General features: G+C 35.0%; 2 pseudogenes across 2 annotated transcripts in view; one reads left to right on the top strand and one right to left on the bottom strand.

The window, feature by feature from the left end:
* Positions 1-20,106, bottom strand: part of LOC306642570 (chromodomain-helicase-DNA-binding protein 1-like) — a 72,310-nt pseudogene that overhangs the window by 27,265 nt on the left and 24,939 nt on the right. The window contains exons 3-4 of the transcript in view: positions 10,265-10,420; positions 9,578-9,678 (exon numbers count right to left, since the gene is read on the bottom strand). The product of the transcript in view is annotated as a chromodomain-helicase-DNA-binding protein 1-like (transcript). The remainder of the gene's footprint in view (positions 1-9,577; positions 9,679-10,264; positions 10,421-20,106) is intronic.
* LOC306643247 (mitochondrial fission regulator 1-like) lies at positions 3,148-5,243 on the top strand (annotated as a pseudogene). Its single transcript has one exon. The product of its transcript is annotated as a mitochondrial fission regulator 1-like (transcript).

The raw sequence follows: 20,106 nt of genomic DNA, 5'->3' as shown, positions 1-20,106 counted from the left end.
TAAGCATCACCAATAGACTAAACTATTTAGAATACAGAACCTCAGGCAATGAATACAATATTATTTACTATTGAAAATAAAGTTGATCATGCAGAGAAGATGGCAAAAATCCATGAACAGGCCTTCCAAGAATTATGGAAAAACATGAAAGGACCAAATATAGGAGTGATCTGGATAGATGAAGGAGCCGAGGTATAAATCAAGGGAATTCACAATTTTTCAATGACATAATATCAGAAAATTTCCCAAAGCTAACGAATAAAATGGGAAATCAAATACAGGAGGCTTACAGGACTCCAAATGTACAATATTACAGCAGACTCACACCAAGACACATTAAAATGAGAATGACTAAAATATAGAATAAGGGTAAATTCTTAAAGACTGTGAGGAAAAAAAAAGCAAATTACATATAAAAGAAAACCAATTCAGATCTCAAGTGATTTCTCAACCCAGAACCACAAAGCTAGGAGGTCTTAGAACAACATATTTCAAACTTGGAAAGAAAATGGATGCCAACCAAGAATTTTATAACAAACAAAATTAAGCTTCAGATTTGAAGATAAAATAAAAACCTTCTATGAAAAACAAAAGTTAAAAAAAATTCACAATTAGAAAGTCTGCACTACAGAACATTCTCATCAAAATATTCCATGAGGATGAAGAGGGAAAAAAAGTGAAAACCAGCAAAGGGAGAAACTACACTAAAGGAATAGTCAAAGAAGAAACTACATCAAATTAAAAGTCAGAAATAAACCAAATGACCATGAATACGAATCATATCTCAGTAATAACCTTGAATGTTAATAGTCCCAATTCATCAAGCAAAAGATATAGGCTTGCAGATTTGATTAAAAAACAAAATCCAACAATAAGTTGTCTCCAATAAACTCACTTCATAGGCAAAGACATCCACAGACTGAAGGTGAAAGGATAGGAAAAAACATATCATTCATACGAATTGTGGAAACAATCAGGGGTTTCCATCCTCATATCAGAAAAGGTGGACTTCTAGCCAAAGTTAATCAGAAGGGACAAAGAAGGTCATTTCATTCTACTGAAGGGAATTATACATCAGCAAGACATAAAATTATAAATATATGTGCCCCAAGCAATGGAGCATCTATGTACATCAAACCCTTCACAATTTCAAGAATCAAATAGACCACAGTACAATAATACTGGTTGATTTAACACATCTCTCTTACTACTGGACAGATATAAACAACATCTAAATAAAGAAACTATAGAACTCAACAATACAATAAATAACAGACATAACAGACATGTATACAATATTTCATAAATAAATAAGTGATACACTTTTTTCTCAGCAGTACATGGATCCCTCTCTAAAACAAACCACATCTTATGCCTCAAAGTAACTCTTAGTAAATACAAAACAACTGGAGATAATACCCTACAGTCTATCAGATCATAATGAACTGAAATTAGAAATCAATGATAAGATAAAAAATAGAAGCTATTCTAATATATGGAGACTAATACACTATTGAATGACAAATGGATAGTAGAAGAAATCAAGGATGAAATGAAAAAATACCTAGGGTAAATGAAAATACGGATACAAAAAAACAAAATCTCTGGGACACAATGAAGGAAGTACTAAGAGGAAAGTTCACTGCATTGAGCTCATTTATTAAAAGAATAAAAAGTCAACAAATAAATGACCTAAGTTTATATCTCAAAGCCATAGAAAAAGAACAAATCAACACCAGAAACAGGAGAAGACAGGAAATATTTAAAATCAGAACTGAAATCACTGAAATTGAAAAAGAAACAACTAAAAAAATTGACAAAAACGTTGGTTCTTTGAAAAATCAATAAAATTGATAAATTCCTAGCCACACTAATGAAGAGGAAGAGAAAACCTGAATTAAAAAAAATACAAGATGAAAAAGGAAATATCACAACAGACCCAACTGAAATACAGAATAATTAGAAATTATTTTGAAAATTTATACTCCAACAAAAGAAAATACTGCAGACATTGACAAATTTCTAGAGATGTATGACCTATCTAATCTGAATCAGAAAATCATACATGATCTAAACAGAATAATTTTAAGTAATAAAATAGGAAACACCATTAAAAGCCTACCAACTAAGAAAAGCCCAGAACCAGAAGAATTATCAGCTGAGTTATACAAGATCTTCAAAGAAGAATTAATACCAATACTCCTCAAATTCTTCCATGAATTAGAAGGAGGGAACCCTTCCAAACTCATTCTATGAGACTAATATCACCTTGATACCAAAATCAGACAAAGACACATTAAGGAGATAAAACTTCAGACCAATATCCCCGATAAACACAGATGCAAAAATTCTCAATAAAATCCTGGGAAATTTCTACCAAAAATATTAAAAAGATAGTGCACCACTATCAAGTGTGGTACATCCCAGGGATGCAGAATTGATTCAACATATGGAAGACAATAAATGTAATTCATCATATCAATAGACTTATAAACAAGAATCATTATCTCAAATAGATGCAGAAAAATAGATGCATTTGACAAAATACAGGACACCAAAAAGTTTAAAAACTAGAAATACTTAGGTATAGTAGGAAAATACCTCAACATCATAAAATGCACATATGTTAAACCCAAGGCCAACATAATTCTAAATGGAGAAAAATTGGAAAGCATTCCCTCTAAAATCTGGAACAAAACAAGAATGCCCTTTCATCACTTTTATGCAACAATATCCATGAAACTCTAGTCAGAGCAATTAGAAAAGAGAAAGAAATTAAAGGTATACAAATAGGTAAAGAAGAACTCAAACTATCACTATTTGCAAATAACATGATTCTTTATTTAGAAGATCTAAAAAATTCCACCAGAAAATTTCTAGAATAAATAAATTCAGCAAATTAGGAGGATATAAACTCAATACCCATAAATTAAATGCCTTCCTATACATTAGTAATGAATTCACTAAAAGAGAAATAAAGAAAATTATACTCCTCCCCTCAAAAATGAGAGTAAACTATCCCATTCACAGTAGCCTCAAAAAAAAAAAATAGGTATCAATCTAAAAAAAGAGGTGAAAGATCTCTACAATAAAAACTACAGAACACTAAAGAAAGAAACTGGGGCTGCCACGCAGCGGAGTGTGCTTTAATGGACAATGTACTGCTATGTATGCCTGAAGTACTTGAAATGCAAATTTGGGACAACTTTGCCATCTAAATGCTTACCTGGATTAAGCGCCTCATGAGGATGGTTTTTTAACAAGTTGGAGAAAGCATGCAATCGGTACTTTGGTCTGGAATACCATATGGTTCATCTCAAAGTATTGTAAGGAAAATTGGTACTAACTTATCCCTGATTCAGTGTCCAAGAGTTCAATTTCAGCGTACCAGCCATGCAACAGAATGGAGTCCCAACCACCTGGGAGAGGATGCAGTGGTATCTTTTGCTGATGTTTGATGGGTAGCCACAGAAGGAGGAGAGTGTTCAACAATACTAAGGACAGAAGTCAGGTCAAAGCCACCCCTTCTCAAAGACCTTCTTTTCTTTGAGAAGTCCCCAAGCAAGCATATTTTCTTACCAAACTTGTCTCAAGAAGAGCCTCTACCGAAGACTGCAACACTGGCCAATGAGGAAGCCCTGCAAAAGATCTGTACACTTGAAAATGAACTTGCTACTCTCAGAGCTCAGATTGCCAAAATCGTAACTCTGCAAGAGCAACAAAATCTCACTGCAGGTGACTTGGTTTCTGCTATGTCTGTTACCACGGCCCCAACTCCTTCCCCCCCACCACCGCCACCTCCTCTACCCGATCCACCAGGGCTCCACCAAATTAAATCTGCTATTGATCTGATTAAAGAGCAAAGAGGGCAAAAAACCAGTGCTGGAAAGACTTTGGCTAAGAACAATCCAAAGAAATCTGGCATGCCAAAAATGCTAGAAGTCCTTAAAGATATGAATAGTGTAAAACTTTGATCAGTTAAGAGGTCAGAGCAAGATGTAAAGCCCAAGCCAGTAGATGCTACTGACCCTGCTGCCCTCAAAGCAGAAGTTTTGAAAAAGAAATTTCCTTATTGGTATCCAAGTAATAGCCAAGGTGAAGTTGAAAAAGGATCTCCAAAGTCTGAATCAGAGACCACCTCAGAGACAGCATTGTTTGGGCCACATATGTTTAAGTCTACAGGAAAAATGAAGGCTTTAATTGAAAATGTTTCAAATTCCTAATGGATAATGAACTGAGAAAAATTTCCTGATTCAGCTGGTTTGTGAGGGCTGAATTTGGCTAGTAGAAATCGACACTATTTAGTAAGCACCTGACTTTAGTGTTCAGTGGTCTCCTTTTTAACCTAGAGGATTAAGCAATAATGGAAGCGCCATAACTTTGTTTTACTTTATGAGATGGTAAGTTCTGGAGCTTCCTATAACATACTGCATTCTGACATGTTTTTCAAGTATAGCCAGGAGATGGAGGCTTCCAATCTTGAAAACATTCCTAAGATTGCAGAACACAGAAAGGACATTTGTGGATTTTACTGTGCATTTAAAATTCTTAACACTAATTTATCTGTACAAATGTTTTATATACATGTTTGTATATAAAACAGTTTAAAAATTATCAATGACAATGAGGGTATTGTTATCTTCATATGTTTTCAATGAGCATTTACTCTTAGTGATGGATTAGCTGGTGTAATTTAAGTTGTTGGAATAAAATATTTGAGATTGGAATCTTCTTGCCTCAAACAAACTTATATCTTAGATTCTGTCTCACATTTTTGGAGCTGAGCTTTGCATAGGAACCAGTTGATGTCCACTGGTGCAATTCCATATACTTTCCATTAGAGGGAAGTTGGGAACCAGGACAGCTGCTTGTACCTCATTGCCATTCATGTACTAGGGAAACAAATGTACTTCCCAAGTGGTGACAGATTAAATTATTGAATTAAATCACTTTAATACAAACCAGATATGCCGTCTTTCTTTATTTCAGTTTAATAAATGGCACCATAAAAATGACTCATTGCTAAGTTAATAAATAATACTTCTGGAAATGTCAGCATAATGGGAGTTAAAATTTTTTAATATTGGTCAAAATATTAATTTTATAATGAAACATTATTAAATAGGACTATGACTTTCTTATATATTATTTATCATTGGTCAGAATGCTGTTCTGATGAATTAATATTATGCAATGTAATCCTTAGATATTATTAGAAAGTGGAGAAATGCCTTTCTCATCCAGGGCTTGCGGGGGCACCTGGCAACCCAACCAGTGCTTGACAAGGATCCACTGGAGGAATGATGTTTGCAAGGACTCATCTTCCCGGGAGGTGCCATATGCTTGCCTCCGGGCTCTGGTCCTTTTTCTGCATTATGTTTCTAATATTATATTACTCATATTATTCCTTGGTAGTAATCACTGAGGGTGATTACTCCCTATCCAGAGTTTCCCAAGAATATTAATAAAACATTAGGGACTATAACTCCTTCTCAGCCACAAGTAGTAAAAAATCTTTTACCACTGTGTGATGTGTCTTCTTCCTGGGGTGCTTGTTATGAACATGTAATGCAGTACATAAATTTGGCCATGGAACCATCTGTCTTTCCAACCATGAGTATGCAAAAAGCACCTCCCACAGTAGCTACTGGATACGGACTAGCTTATTTTATTAATGGCAAGCCCTGCTACCCCCTTAAAGGCAAGCCCTTAGAGAAGGTAGATATAGATCTCCCCCTGTCTCTTGCAGGGTGGTTTAATCCAGATGATGGTTTTGTTTATGTGTGGTGGTAAGGTAAAAGAATAAGGCTTCACAACATTCCTTCTTTCCTACAAAAAATAGGTCACTCCTATAATAAACATTGGTACACAATGCCTTGTTCTGGGAAAAGGAGCTACATAAGACAAGGTAATTTATTTATTAAAAAAAATCTTAGCCATGGGAACCTTTGGGACTGTTGCCCTCCTGTAACTTAGCAATTTGGATATTAATCAGATGGACCTAGTAGAAATGGTCATGTGAGATTATTTGTCTATCACTTTAACCACGAGAATAATAATAGTCTTAGGTCACATAGAGTTTAGATATTAAGGAAATAAACATTGTATTAGCTCATTGACTTAGTTAAATATTCTTAAAATAATTGTAATCTGTACGGTTACTGATTTCTCACAATCTTTTGGTAAAAACAATTTCTGCCTATGCCTTGGAAACTTCTTTGATTTTATTAATCATAAGCCTGTCATCATAGCCTGAAGAAAAGTGTATATAAACCCAGCCTTCCCCAGAATAAAGTGGGATTGATTGCACCAGAACTAAAGTCTGTGCCTTTCATTCTCCATCCATCGCCGACGCTGTCTCCCCATGCCCCGTTTACCAGTGTGGAAACCATGGACTCCTGCTAGGTCTGGACCCCGGCAAGGGCTTCTAACGACTTACTATAAGTAGTCATTTGTAAGTGTTCAATAAACTTTCATGATTTTCTATTTCTGATAAATTCAGCTATAGTTAATGCCAGAATTTGTTACCATAAATAAATATTTGAACTTTTAAAAATTTTATATCTAGTGAAGAAAAGTTATACTTCCTGGGAGAATTAGGAGATAAGTAGATAAACATTTTAAGTTATTGAAAATGTGTGTTCTCCTAAATATTAACAAAAATTATCTGAGGTAATTTACATGGTTTGTTTTTTGGCTTAAGTTTAAACTGTGGCATGTTGTTAGATATTGTTTATAATTCTTTGGTATGTTTAAGAATTCTGCCTTTTAAGATATTCAGAAATTCACCTGACACATATTTTGGCCTCCTAAGAAATTTATATTTGCATCAGTATTGAATTTTGGCTAGTACTCCAATGTAAGGAATTTACTATTTTAAAATAAAATAAGCTTTTATTTCAAAAAAAAAGAGAAAGAAACTGAAGATGACATTAGAGGATGGAAAGACCTCCCATTCTCCAGGAAAGGCAGAAATAATATTATCAAAATGGCCATACTAACAAAAGTGTTATACAAATTTAATGCAATTCCTATTAAAATCCCAATAGCATTCTTCATAGAACTAGAGAAAAAAATCATGAAATTCATTTGGGAAAATTAGAGATCCAGAATAGCCAAAGCAATACTTAGCAAGAATAGTGAAGGAGGAGACATCACATTACCAGACCTTAAACTATACTACAGAGGTATAGTAATAAAAACAGCATGCTTTGGTGTCAAAAAAGATACATAGACCAATAGTACAGAATAGAAGACACAAAGACAAACCCACATTAAAACAGGTATCTCTTACTAGACATGTGTGCCAAAAATATTCACTGGAGAAAAGATAGCCTATTTAACAATGGTGCTGGGAAAAATGGAAAGAACATGTAACAAAACGAAATTACAACTTTATCTTTCACTGTGCATGAAACTCAACTCAAAGTGGATCAAAGACTCAGGCCTAACAGAAGAAAAACTAGGCCCAAATCTATACCATGTTGGCCTAGAATCTGATTTCCTTAACAAGACCCCTAAAGTGCAATATGTTCAATCAAGAATCAATAAATGAAATGGATTCAAACTAAAAAGCTTCTTTTCAGCAAAAGAAACAATAATGTGAAGAGAGAGCCTACAGAGTGGGAGAAAATCTTTACCACATATACCTCTGATAAAGTAATAAACTCTAGGATATATAAAGAACTCAAAAAACTTAACACCAAAAACAAATAACCCAATCAATAAATGGGCTAACAGACATGTCACAGAAGTTATACAATTGATCAACAAATACATGAAAAATGTTCAACATTGATGGCAGTTAGAGAAATGCAAACCAAAACTACTCTAATATTTCTTCTCACTCCAATTAGAATGCTAATTATCAAGAATACAAGCAACAGTACATGTTGACAAGGATATGGGGAAAAAGTACACTCATACATTTCTGCTGGGAATGCAAATTGGTGCAACCATTATGGAAAGCAGTATGATGATCCCTTGGAAACCTTGTAATGGAACCACCATTTGACCCAGGTATCCCACCTTTTGTTTATACCAAAAAGACTTAAAATCAGCATACTACAGTGATGCAGCCACATCAATGTTTATAGCAGCTCAATTCACAATAGCTTAACTATGAAACCAACCTAAATGCCCTTCAACAGATGAATGGATAAGGAAAATGTGGCATGTAGATATGATGGAATACTACTCAGCTTTAAAAAAAAATGAAATTATGGTATTTGCTGGTAAATGGATGGAGTTAGAGAATCTCATGCTAAGTGAAATAAGCCAAACACCCAAAATTAAAGGCCAAATATTTTCTCTGATATGCAGATGTTTATTCACAATAAGGTGGGGTAGAGAAAGAGTAGAGTTACTTTATATTAGGTAGAGGGAGTGAATGGAAGGGAAGGGGTATGGGGGTAAGAAGGACAGTTGAGTGAAACAGATATTTTTACCTCGTGTTCATATATGGCTGCATGACCAATGTGATCCTACATGTATAATCAGAAAAAAGAGAAATTATTCTTTATTTATGTATGATCTATAAAAATGTATGAATGCATTCTACCAACAACTAATCAGAACAAATTTTAAAAACATAAAGAAAGAATATTCTTGAAGTTTTCCCTCAAAATCCACCTTCCTAATGCCTCTTCTTCCTTAAAAAATTTCTAATGTACATCTGATTAAGATACTGTTAAACTTTTAAATAGTTCACAGTGCTACTTGGCAAAAAGTCTTCAACACAAACAAGTACAGCAAACCTTTTGCATTCTTTCTATACTGGAGCCTCCATGGCCAGATATTGCCTATCAGAGTGTGTAAAAAAATCTATTATTTGAATGAAAATGAAAACACAACACATCAATTTTGTAGGCAAGCACTAAAGCAGTGCTTAGAAACATACAGAAGTCAGTAAGATGAAGGGGAAGCAGCTAATGATTCTAAGAAGCATGTGGGTAGGAGGAAAAGCAAGTGAAAGTGCTACTTCAGAAGCTGAGTGAAGAATATTTCAAGGAAAAAAGTGATCTACTATGTCAAGGGTTTCTGAGACGTTAACTAAAATGTGAATTGACAATCACTGGGCATCACAGAGATCACTGGTGAATTTAGCATAGTGGCTAAGTAGGTTCAACACTAGAGAAAATCTAATCATTAAGAAATGCTCAGACAAATCCAGATTATGACACATTCTGTGAAACTACCAGTTTTATTCTTCATAACTGTCAATGTCATCAAAGAAAAAATGGTCCCCCCCCGCACCCCTCCAAAGCTTAAAAACATTTGTAGATTGCAGAAAAATAGAGACATGGCAAATGCAATACAGAATCTATGGATCTTGGATTAAGAGAGAAAAAGAAAAACATAGCCATAAGGGATATTACAGGAACATCTGAAGAAATCTGAGTAACATTAGATAAAACAGAGAAAATGAGAATAAGCAAAATACATACAGTAAATACAGGTAGTTTTTTTTTTTTGAAGAATTCTGTTATGATTCTTTGAAGAATTCTGCTATAATACCCAGAACTACTAAAAAAAAAAAAAAAAAAAAAAAAAAAAACAATGTGGGGAAAAAGGGTACTGCCTCACCATCAAACAAATATGGGTGATCCACACACTTTTGAAGCGGGGATAAAATATTCTGAAGTTTAACTTTCTTTGCCATTTCATTTTCAAATACATCTGTAATTTTGAAGAGTTAAATAAAAATGGACTAACAAATCAAAAGCAGAAACAAAAAACAAACCCAACTCTTCATAAATAACCTTAATAATTTTATTGGAAATTCCTCAAATTTATACTAACTCCCAAATGGCTCATCTGCACTGAGAATTAATAGCATATCCACATGGAACTTTTCTATACATCACTTTGTTTTGAGAAGAAAGTCTGTAAATTGAACTTGGGGGTGGTTTTTTATAATGACTGGAAATTTCTGAAATTTTCTTCTTTAACTTCTATTGTGGATTTAAGAGGGGGGGAAATGCAAATGGAGGACAAAAAGCATGAATGGATATTTAAAAGTGTTTGCTTCCTTGTAAAGAATAAGAAAAACTAGGCAAAAGGAAAAGGGGAAATTTCATCATGCAACAACTAAGTATGATACACTTAACACTGCCATTGCCTTACTGCAGCTGACCTGAGTATCATTCAGAATACAAAATGCTATATTCTTGCTATACAAAGTGAGTGCATTTATAAAATATTTCCCTGCCCCAACATCACATCCTCATTTAATTTCTAAATGGATGAACTGCCCTCTGATTACCTTGGTCTTTCATCAAAATAGCCTTGTAGTATTTTTTCTGCAAAGCTGAAATGACATGGTATATCACTACTTCTGTCTTCTTGGGAAGCTCTGTAGCTACCTCAGCTTTTACTCTCCTCAGCAGAAACGGCTGCAAGAGGTTGTATAGTTCACTTGCTGTGTAAGGAAAAAAACACAAGAAAGTGGTTCAAAAATATAACAAAGGCACTGAACTACTAGAAAACATATAGCAATTTACTTTCCTCATTTTCAAGCTAATTCTGCATTCCAGGTGAGTATAACAATTTTCACAGTACCGACACTCTTGCATTTACAAAGTGATTGCATTCTTATAAACCCACCACAAATTGAAAATATCACGTAAGTAAAACATGTATTTGACAAACCTAACAAACCAAACATCACAGCTTAGCCCACCCTATATTAAATGTGCTCACAACACTTACAATAGTCAACTCAGGCAAAATAATTTAGCATAATAATATTTTATGAAAAACTGTTGAATACTTTATGTAATTTATTGAATACCTGTGTCTAAACAACACTGACAACATAGAACACTGCACAGCATCAGGTATTTATAGCATGTTCACCTGGGGAACTGGGGAGTTGTGACTTACTGCTGCCACCCACCCTCACAGGACAGTACCTTACAACATATCTCTAGCCTGGAAAAGACTGATACTCATGTTGTCTTATGACTGAATAGTATCCCATTGTGTATATACAACACACTTTCTTTTTTAATCTACTAATGGACATTTAGTTTAGTTCCAAATTTTGGGTACTGTGAATGGTGCTGCAGTAAACATAGGAGTAGGAATATCTCTGTAACAATGTTGTCCCTTCATTTGATGGGACTGCTGAATTGTACAGCAGTTCTAGTTTTTGTTTTTTGAGAAAACTTCATCCTGTTTTCCATTTTGTTTGGACCAATTTACTCCTGCCAGGAGTATATCAGAATTCCTCTTTCACCACATCCTTGCTAGCATTTGTTAGTTTTTTTTGTCTCATTGTAATAACTGTTCTCACTGGGGTGAGGTAGCTTCGGTTTGTGGTCATGATTTGCATTTCCCCGATGATTAATGACTTTGAACATTTTATTTTTTTATTTTTATTTTTTTTAGTTTATGCTTATTGTGGATGGTTTTATTTTTTTTATTTTTTTATAATTTAAACAAACAGGAAACATATCGTTTCTCTATTTGTACATGGAGTCAAGGCATACCATTTGTGTAATCATAAATTCACATAGGGCAATGTTGTTTGATTCATTCTGTTTTTTTTCCCTTCCCCTCACCCCTCTCACCCCTCTTTTCCCTCTATACAGTCCTTCCTTCCTCCATTCTTACCACCCTCCCTATCCATAACCCTAAACCTTACCCTAACACTAATCCCTCCCACCCCCCATTATATTTCCTCATCCGCTTATCAGTGAGATCATTTCTCCTTTAGTATTTTGAGATTGGCTTATCTCACTTAGCATGACATTCTCCAATTTCATGCATTTGCCTGCAAATGCCATAATTTTATCATTCTCCATGGCAGAGTAATATTCCATTGTATATATATGCCACAGTTTCTTTATCCATTCATCAACTGAAGGGCATTTAGGTTGGTTCCACAATCTGGCTAAGGTGAATTGAGCAGCTATGAACATTGATGTCACTGTATCTCTGTAGTATGCTGATTTTAAGTCCTTTGGGTATAGGCCAAGGAGTGGGATAGCTGGGTCAAATGGTGGTTCCATTCCAAGCTTTCTGAGGAATCTCCATACTGCTTTCCAGAGTGGCTGCAGTAATTTGCAACCCCACAAGCAATGTATGAGTGTACCTTTTTCCCCACATCCTCACCAACACCTATTGTTGCTTGTGTTCTTAATAATCACCAATCTAATTGGGGTGAGATAAAATCTTAGGGTAGTTTTGATTTGCATTTCTCTTATTACTAGAGACGTTGAACATTTTTTCATATATCTGTTGATTGCTTGTACATCTTCTTCTGTGAGATGTCTGTTCATTTCCTTAGCCCATTTGTTGACTGGAATATTTGTATTCTTAGTGTAGAGGTTTTGAGTTCTTTACAAATTCCACAAATTAGCACTCTATCTGAAGTATGAGGGGCAAAGATATTCTCTCATTCTGTAGGCTCTCTCTTCACATTACTGATAGTTTCCTTTGCTGAGAGAAAGCTGTTTAGTTTGTTGTTTGTTGTTGCTTTTATTTCTTGTGCTATGGGAGTCCTGTTAAGGAAGTCTGATCCTAAGCCATCAAGTTGAAGGTTTGGACCTACTTTTTCTTCTATAAGATGCAGGGTCTCTGGTCTGATTCCAAGGTCCTTCATCCATTTTGAGTTGAGAGATAGGGGTTTAATTTCATTCTGTTGCATATGGTTTTCCAGTTTTCCCAGCACCATTTGTTGAAGAGGCTATCTTTTCTCCATTGCATATTTTTGGCCCCTTTGTCTAGTATGAGAAAATTGTATTTATTTGGGTTTGTGTCCGTGTCCTCTATTCTGTACCATTGATCTACCTGTCTATTTTGGTACCAATACCATGCCATTTTTGTTACTATTGCTTTGTAGTAGGGTTGAAGATCTGTTATTATGATACCCCCTGCTTCGCTCTTTCTACTGAGGATTGCTTTAGCTATTCTGGGTATTTTATTCTTCCAGATAAATTTTATAATTGCTTGCTCTATTTCTGTAAGGTACATCATTGGGATTATAATTGGAATTGTATTGAATCTGTATAGCACAATAGGTAGTATGGCCATTTTGACAACATTAATTCTGCCTATCCAAGAACATGGGAGATCTTTCCATCTTCTAAGGTTTTCTGTAATATCTTTCTTTAGTGTTCTGTAGTTCTCATTGTAGAGGTCTTTCTCCCCTTTTGTGAGATTGATTCCCAAGTATTTTATTTTTTTCAAGGCTATTGTGAATGGAGTAGTTTTCCTAATTTCTCTTTCTGAAGATTCATCACTTATGTATAAAAATTCATTGGATTTATGAGCATTGATCTTGTAACCTGCTATTTTACTGAATTCACTTATGAGTTCTAAGAGTTTTCTGGTGGAATTTCCAGGTTCCTCTAAATATATAATCATGTTATCATCTTTTCTAATTCATATCCCTTTAATTTTTTTGGTTTGTCTAATTGTTCTGGCTAGAGTGTCAAGGACGATGTTGAATAGAAGTGGTGAAAAAGGGCATCCCTGACTTGTTCCAATTTTTAGGGGGAATGCTTTCAGTTTTTCACCATTTAGAATGATATTGGCCATGGGCTTAGTGTAGATGGCCTTTGCAATGTTAAGGAATATTCCCACTACCCCAATTTTTTCAAGTGTTTTGAACATGAAGGGATGCTGTATTTTATCAAATGCTTTTTCTGCATCTATTGAAATAATCATGTGATTCTTAACTTTAATTCTGTTGATATGGTGAATGACACTTATTTATTTCCAGATATTGAACCAACCTTGCATCCCTGGGATGAAACCCACTTGATTGTGGTGCACTATCTTTTTAATATATATTTGTACGCAATTTCCTAAAATTTTGTTGAGAATTTTTGCGTTGATGTTCATTAAGGATATTGGTCTGAAATTTTCATTCCTCGATGTGTCTCTGACTGTTTTAGGTATCAGGGTGATATTGGCTTCATAGAATGAGTTTGGGAGGGTACCCTCCTCTTCTATTTCATGGAATACTTTGAGGAGTATTGGAATGAGCTCTTCTTTAAAGGTTTGTAGAACTCGGCTGAGAACCCATCTGGTCCTGGACTTTTTTTGTTGGTAGGCTTTTGATGACCTCTTCTATTTTATTGCTTGAAATTGATTTAAGTTTGTATGTCCTCCTCATTCAGATTAAGTAATTCATATGTCTCTAGAAACTTGTTGATGTCTTTGAGGTTTTCCGTTTTGTTGGAATATAGATTTTCAAAATAGCTTCTAATTCTATTTTTTATTTCACTCGATTCTGTTGGGATATTTTCTTGTTCATTCCAAATTTTAGTAATTTGAGATTTTTCCCTCTTTCTCTTTGTTAATGTGACTAAGGGTTTATCAATTTTGTTTATTTGTTCAAAGAAACAACTATTTATTTTGTTAATTTTTCCGATTGTTTCTTTTGTTTCAGTTCCATTGATTTCTGCTCTGATTTTAACTATTTCCTGTCTTCTACTACTTTCGATGTTGGTCTGCTCTTCTTTTTCTAGGTCTTTGACCTGTAGTGTTAAGACATTTATTTGTTGATTTCTAATTCTTTTGTTGAATGCGCTCCATGAAATAAATCTTCCTCTAAGTACTGCTTTCCTAGTGTCCGAGAGATTTTGCTATGATGTGTCTTTGTTCTCATTTACTTCTAAGAATTTTTTTATTTACCTCCTGATATGTTCTGTTATCCATTCATCATGTAATAGTGTATTATTTAATCTCCAGGTATTGGAGAAGTTTCTGTTTTTTATTCTTTCATTTATTTCTAATTTCAAACCATTATGATCTCATAGAGTACAAGGTAGTATCTCTGTCTTCTTATATTTGCTAACAGTAGCTTTGTGGCATAAAATATGGTCTATTTTAGAGAAGGATCCATGTGCTACTGAGAAGAAAGTGTATTCGATTTTTGTTGGATGGTATATTCTATATATGTCGGTTAAGTCTAAATTGTTGATTGTGTTATTGAGATCTATGGTTTCTGTATACAATTTTTGCTTAGAAGATTTTTCAGTGGTGAGAGAGGTGTGTTAAAATTGCCTAGTATTATTGTGTTATGGTCTATTTGATTTCTGGAATTGAGAAGGATTTGTTTGACATACATGGATGAGCCAATGGTCAGGGCATAGATATTTATGATTGTTATGTCTTTTTGATTTATGCTTCCCTTAAGCAGTATGTAATGTCCTTCTTTATCCCTTCTGACTAGTTTTGGCTTGAAGTCCACATTATCTGAAATGAGGATGGATTCTCTAGCTTTTTTGCTGTGTCCATGTGCATGGTATGTTTTTTCCCATCCTTTCACCTTTAGTCTATGGGTATCTCTTTCTATGAGATGAGTCTCTTGCAGGCAGCATATTGTCGGATTTTTCTTTTTAATCCAATCTGCCAGTCTATGTCTTTGATTGATGAGTTCAGGCCACTAATATTCAGAGTTATTATTGTGATATGATTCGTATTCCCAGTCATTTGACTCATTTTTGTTTTTTGACATGATTTGGTTTCTCCTTTATTTGTCTATTCCTTTAGGCTAGTTCTTCCTGTTGTTGATTTGCATCAGTTTTTCATCTCTCCCTCAGGGAATATTTTGCTGAGAATGTTCTGTAATGATGGCTTTCTTTTCGTAAATTCCTTTAGCTTTTGTTATCATAGAAGGATTTTATTTCATCATAAAATCTGAAAGTAAGTTTGCTGCATATAAGATTCTTGGTTGGCATCCGTTTTCTTTCAGGGCCTGGTAAATGTTATTCCAGGCCCTTCTAGTTGTTACGGTCTGGATTGAAAAGTCTGCTGATAAATTTTTTTTTTTTTTGCTTTGAATTTCTTTTTTTTTTTTACATTTTTTTATTGTAAACAAATGGGATACATGTTGTTTCTCTGTTTGTACATGGCATAAAGGCATACCATTTATGTAATCATAAATTTACATAGAGCAATGTTGTTTGATTCATTCTGTTATTTTTCCCTCCCCCCACCCCTCTTTTCCCTCTATACAGTGCTTCCTTCCTCCATAATTGCCCCCCTCCCTAACCCTGACCCTAACACTAACCCTTCCCTTCCCCCCATTATGTGTCATCATCCACTTATTAGCGATATCATTCGTCCTTTGGCTTTTTGAGATTGGCTTATCTCACTTAGCATGATATTCTCCAATTTCATCCACTTGCCTGCAAATGCCATAAATTTATCATTCTTTATGGCTGAGTAATGTTCCATTGTATATATATACCACAGTTTCTTTATCCACTCATCAATTGAAGGGCATCCAGGTTGGTTCCACAGTCTGGCTATTGTGAATTGAGCAGCTATGAACATTGATGTGGCTGTATCTCTGTAGTATGCTGATTTTAAGACCTTTGGGTATAGGCCAAGGAGTGGGATAGCTGGGTCAAATGGAGGGTCCATTCCAAGTTTTCTAAGGAATCTCCACACTGCTTTCCAGAGTGGCTGCACTAATTTGCAGCCCCACCAGCAATGTATGAGTGTACCTTTCTCCCCACGTCCTAACCAACACCTGTTGTTGCTCGTATTCTTGATAATCGTCAATCTAATTGGGGTGAGATGGAATCTTAGGGTGGTTTTGATTTGCACTTCTCTTATTACTAGAGATGTTGAACATTTTGCCATATGTTTGTTGATTGCTTGTAGATCTTGTTCTGTGAAGTGTCTATTCATTTCCTTAGCCCATTTGTCGACAGGATTATTTGAATTCTTTAAGTAGAGTTTTTTGAGTTCTTTATAGATTCTGGAGAATAGTGCTCTATCTGAATTATGATTGGCCAAGATATTCTCCCACTCCGTAGGCTATTGATATGGTGAATTACATTTATTGATTTCCTGATGTTGAACCAACCTTTCATCCCTGGGATGAAACCCACTTGATCATGGTGCACTATCTTTTTAATATGTTTTTGTATGTGATTTGCTAAAATTTTGTTGAGAATTTTTGCGTCAACGTTCATTAAGGATATTGGTCTGAAATATTCTTTCCTTGATGAGTCTCTGTCTGGTTTAGGTATCAGTGTGATATTGGCTTCATAGAATGAATTTGGGAGGGTTCCCTCCTCTTCTATTTTATGGAATACTTTGAGAAGTATTGGAATGAGCTCTTCTTTAAAGGTTTTGTAGAACTCGGCTGAGAACCCATCTCGTCCCAGACTTTTCTTTGTTGGTAGGCTTTTGATGACTTCTTCTATTTCAGTACTTGAAATTCATCTATTTAAATTGTGTATATCCTCCACGTTCAGTTTAGGCAATTCATATGTCTCTAGAAACCTGTTAATGTCTTCAAAATTTTCTATTTTGTTGGAGTATAGATTTTCAAAATAGCTTCTAATTATGTTTTGTATTTCAATCCTGTCTGTTGTGATATTTCCTTGTTCAATCCAAATTTTAGTGATTTGGGTTTTCTTTCGTCTTCTCTTTGTTAGTGTGGCTAAAGGTTTATCAATTTTGTTTGTTTTTTCAAAGAATCCACTATTTTACTTGTCAATTTTTCGTATTGTCTCTTTTGTTTCACTTTTGTTTCAATTTCATTGATTTCAGCTCTGATTTTAACTATTTCCTGTCTTCTACTACTTTTGGTGCTGGTCTTCTTTTTCTAGGGCTTTGAGCTGTAGTGTTAGTTGGTTCATTTGTTGAGTTTTACTTCTTTTATTAAATATGCTCCATGAAATAAATTTCCCTCTAAGTACTGATTTCATAGTGTCCCAGAGATTTTGATATGATGTTTCTTTGTTCTCATTTACCTCTAAGAAAATTTTAATTTCCCTCCTAATATCTTCTGTTATCCATTCATCATATAATAGCATATTGTTTAATCTCCAACTGTTGGAATAGTTTCTGTGTTTTACTCTTTCATTTATTTCTAACTTCAATCCATTATCATCTGATAGAATACATGGTAGTGTCTCTATCTTCTAGTGTTTGCTAACATTAGCTTTGTGGCATAATATATGGTCTATTTTAGAGAAGGATCCATGTGCTGCTGAGAAGATAGTGTATTCGCTCTTGGTTGGATGGTATATTCTATAAATGTCCGTTAAGTTGAAATTATTGATTGTGTTATTGAGATCTATGGTTTCTTTGTTCAATTTTTGTCTGGAAGATCTGTCCAGTGGTGAGAGAGGCGTGTTAAAATCACCCAGTATTATTGTGTTATGGTATATTTGGTTTCTGAGATTGAGAAGGATTTGTTTGACATACATGGATGAGCCACAGTTTGGGGAATAGATGTTTATGATTGTTACATCTTGCTGATTTATGCTTCCCTTAAGCAGTATGCAATGACCTTCTTTATCCCTTCTGACTAACTTTGGCTTGAAGTCCACATTATCTGAAATGAGGATGGATACTCCAGCTTTTTTGCTGAGTCCATGTGCATGGTATGTTTTTCCCCATCCTTTCACCTTTAGTCTATGGGTATCTTTTTCTATGAGTTGAGTCTCTTGCAGGCAACATATTGTTGGATCTTTCTTTTTAATCCAATCTGCCAGTCTATGTCTTTTGATTGATGAATTCAGGCCATTAACATTCAGGGTTATTATAGAGATATGATTTGGTTTCCCGGTCATTTGGTTCATCTTTAAATTTTATTCATTTATTTATTTGACACAACTTGTTTCCTCCTTTATTTGACAATTCCTTTAGGATAATTCCGCCCTTTGCTGATTTGCTTCTTTGTTATTCATCTCTTCCTCATGGAATATTTGCTGAGAATGTTCTGTAATGCTGGCTTTCTTTTTGTAAATTCTTTTAGCTTTTGTTTACCATGGAAGGATTTTATTTCATCGTCAAATTTGAAGGTAAGTTTTGCTGCATATAAGATTCTTGGTTGGCATCCATTTTGTTTCAGGGCTTGAAAAATGTTGTTCCAGGCCCTTCTAGCTTTTAGGGTCTGGATTGAAAAATCTGCTGATAGCCGTATTGGTTTCTCCCTGAATGTAATTTGGCTCTTTTCTCTCACAGCCTTTAAAATTCTGTCTTTATTTTGTATGTTAGTATTTTCATTATAATGTTCTTTGGTGTGGGTCTGTTGTAATTTTGTGTATTTGGAGTCCTATAAGCCTCTTGAACTTGATTTTCCATTTCATTCTTTAGATTTGGGAAATTTTCTGATATTATTTCATTGAATATATTGTTCATTCCTTTGGCTTGTTTCTCTAGGCCTTCCTCAATTCCAATAATTCTTAAATTTGTCCTTTTCATGATATCCCATAGTTCTTGTAGATTCTGTTCATGATTTCTTACCATCTTCTCTGTTTGTTCAACTTTGTTTTCAAGGTTAAATATTTTGTCTTCAATGTCTGAGGTTCTGTCTTCCAGGTGTTCTATCCTACTGGATATGCTTTCTATGGAGTCCTTAATTTGGTTTATTGTTTCCTTCATGTCAAGGATTTCTGTTTGTTTTTTTTCAATATCTCTAACTCGTTATTGAAATGATCTTTTCCTTCCTGTATTTGCTCTTTTAACTTTCAATTGGTGCCATCATTCAATGCCTGCATTTGCTCTTTCGTCTCATTGTTTGCTTCCCTAATCATTTTAATTATGTACATTCTAAACTCCTTTCTGTCATTTCTTCTGCCATGCTGTCATTGGGTTTTATTGATGTAACATCTAGAGTTTTTTGCAGCATTTCCTTTCCTTGTTTTCTCATATTGTTCAGGTATCAGTGGACCACTGAGATATTGCAGATTTCCTCTATTGACTTACAATGTCCCTGAAGATGTCTATATATATCCCCTCTAAGACTTCAGTAGGCTGAAGTCTTGGAGGAAGTTGATAATGCAGTGCTCCACAAGAAAGCTACATCTCTAGGAGTGGTGGCCTTCAGGTAGGGTATATTCCCTGCTAGTGGGCAGAGGTACCTCCACTTGTTGACCAATGGTCATCCAAAGGGGAACTAGGCTGCGGGCTGAGGCAAGGCCTGTTTGGGCCTGTGTCTCTGATTTCACCGTCCTTGTGGGGAAACCTCACCCAGCAGGGAAGACTCACCTGGTGGGGACGTCTTGCTGGTCAGTTCCCTCCTAGAGGTTCCCCTCAATTTATAGCTACCGCCTGGGCTGGGCTGCCTTCCTCTGCAAAGTTCCCAGGTGCCTGGCCCTACCTCTTGGGCCTGGGAGCCTCACC

Source organism: Sciurus vulgaris (genome assembly GCF_902686455.1).
Source record: "Sciurus vulgaris genome assembly, chromosome: 13".
Taxonomy (NCBI): Eukaryota; Metazoa; Chordata; class Mammalia; order Rodentia; family Sciuridae; genus Sciurus; species Sciurus vulgaris.
This window is presented reverse-complemented; position numbering and strand designations above follow the sequence as displayed.